This window comes from Taudactylus pleione, unplaced genomic scaffold (genome assembly GCF_031769625.1).
Source record: "Taudactylus pleione unplaced genomic scaffold, aTauple2 ptg000703l, whole genome shotgun sequence".
NCBI classification, from domain to species: Eukaryota; Metazoa; Chordata; class Amphibia; order Anura; family Myobatrachidae; genus Taudactylus; species Taudactylus pleione.
The window spans coordinates 1373563-1375944 of NW_028285105.1; the positions used below are offsets into that span (position 1 = coordinate 1373563).

Sequence of the window (2382 nt, forward strand, 5' to 3'; positions counted from 1 at the left end):
CCATAAAGTGGAAGGCTTCATATATGTGGGTAACCATTGATGTACCGTCTTTGTTTACATGTATTGAGCGTAACAAAGGGATCAATGCATGCAGAGAGTTTTTGGAAGCCGACACAATGGTCAACAAACTACACACAGACGTTATATGCAAACTTATGGCTTTTATATTAAATCACACCTATTTTAAATTTTTACACCATTTTTTACAAAACAGATATGTGGTATGGCGATTGGGACTACCTTTGCTCCCAGTTTTGTGAACTTATTCATGGGATGTTGGGAAAGAGACCACATATATAATAATAATAATCCTTTTAAAGAGAATGTCATTTTATACAAGAGATGTATAGATGACATTTAATTATATGGAACGGTACAAAATAATCTTTTGAGGTGATTTTTACTCACATTATGAATAACAAAATGATTCTTATGTTCACGTCTAACATCAGTGAACAATGAATTACATTTCTGGACCTAATCCTAATGTATGAAGAGGATAAGATTGTGACAAAGAATTTTATAAAAAAAATAGTCGACACAAATATCTATCTACACTATAAAAGTGGACACCTTAAAAATGGAAAAATAATATACCGCACTCACAGTCTAATAGGATCAAGCGTAACTAGTAAAGTGGCAACAGCTGAAGAACAAATCCAGCTGCACTCAGATAGATTCCAGGAAAAATAATACCTTAAGGAACTCTTTGCAGAAGCAGCTATGAAGACTAAGCAGATTGAAAGATCTGAACTATTGAAATATAAGGAGAAAGATATCCAAAGAGACAAATTGATCCCCTTTATTACCACCTATAATGACCAAGAGAAGGGGATAAAGAATACCCTGACTAAACACTGGCACATTCTATTAATGGACCCAATCCTCAAAGACATTCTCCCACCAAGACCTCCAGTGGTATATAGAAAGGCCAGATGTTTGAAGGACTCATTAGTCCCAAGTATGATACGGGATAACACTGTGATAAGTAAACTTCAGATACCGAAATGCACAGGAAGTTACAAATGCGGAAAATGTAATGTATGTAAACATATACACCCACAAAGAACAACTTTTACAAACTCTGACAACTTCAAAGAATATAAGATTAAGTAGCAAATGAACTGCAACTCAACATCAATTATTTATTTATTGGAGTGTACATGCGGTACCAAGTACGTTGGGAAGATGAAAAGACCACTTAAGCTGCGTTTACAGGAACATATACAAAACATTAGAAACAAATTAGAGGGACATGCCATGTCGAAACATTTCTTATTGCATCATAATTCTAACCCAGAGGATTTGACTTTTAAACCAATTGGCTGGGTTACCTTAGGAGAGAGAGGAGGTGACCTGGCTAAAAAACTATCAAAAAGTGAGATGTACTGGATATTAAAAAACTTGGTCCCACTAGGATTCAATGACAGTTATGAAATTGCACTTTTTATATGAGGAGAACCACAACCCCATAATAGTGTGTGAGGCAGGATAGTGTGCAAACATTTGCCTATTGTCATACCACCTTCAGAACACCCAATCTCATCTGATCTTGGAAGTTAAGTCCAGATGGGCCTGGCTAGTACTTGGATGGGAGACCTCCTGGGAAGACCAGGTACTGTAGGTTGAATTAGATGCACACTTGACACAACCTCTTGGGCCCTATAGGATACTTCGGAATGAAGACATATGGGAAGATGGCTTACTCATGTTTTCCGGTGACTTGAGAGAACAATATTGGAGATCATTGTTGACTTCATCAATTAACCCAAGAATGCATCATTCATCACTATTTATTCTTCATTTATTATCATAATTTCTCTGACTGTCCTATGGAGTTTTACCCACAAACTAAATAAGAGAACAATAAGGATTCATCTCCCAAGCTTTTATATAAAAAAATCACATATAGAATAAATGTACACAGGAAGAGATGCTACTATCCTAGGAGCACAATATTATTGGTTTTAAATACAGCATATTTTGTTTCTGATATTAGCTGTGTTTTATACCTAAATGGAATGAACCATTAATTAATATTTTTGTTAAAAATGACCACTGTTGTCTTAATTATTAATTATAGAATGCATGTTTTCTGACTTTTTGGTTTTTTTCTTTTGACTTGTTGGAATAACGTCTAATATCTCTAAAAGGAAAAAATTAGCCTTTTATATTGTGGCCAACAATGAGTATTATAGATGGCATGAAAATATCATGAATTATAACTGTAGCATACGTGAAATATAATTTAGTAGTGACACGTGGAGCAAAAAATGCAACTCGGAGCCTATTGTCAGTAGATACTCCGAATACATTAATTATACATCTTTTTTTCCTAAAGATGGATACTGTATCTGATTGGATCACATGTTGTGGACATAA

General features: G+C 34.7%; 1 pseudogene; it reads left to right on the plus strand.

Annotated features, from left to right (window-relative positions):
* The first annotated feature begins 1508 nt into the window (after positions 1-1508).
* On the plus strand, positions 1509-1627 carry LOC148477636 (5S ribosomal RNA; annotated as a pseudogene).
* Positions 1628-2382: the final 755 nt, after the last annotated feature.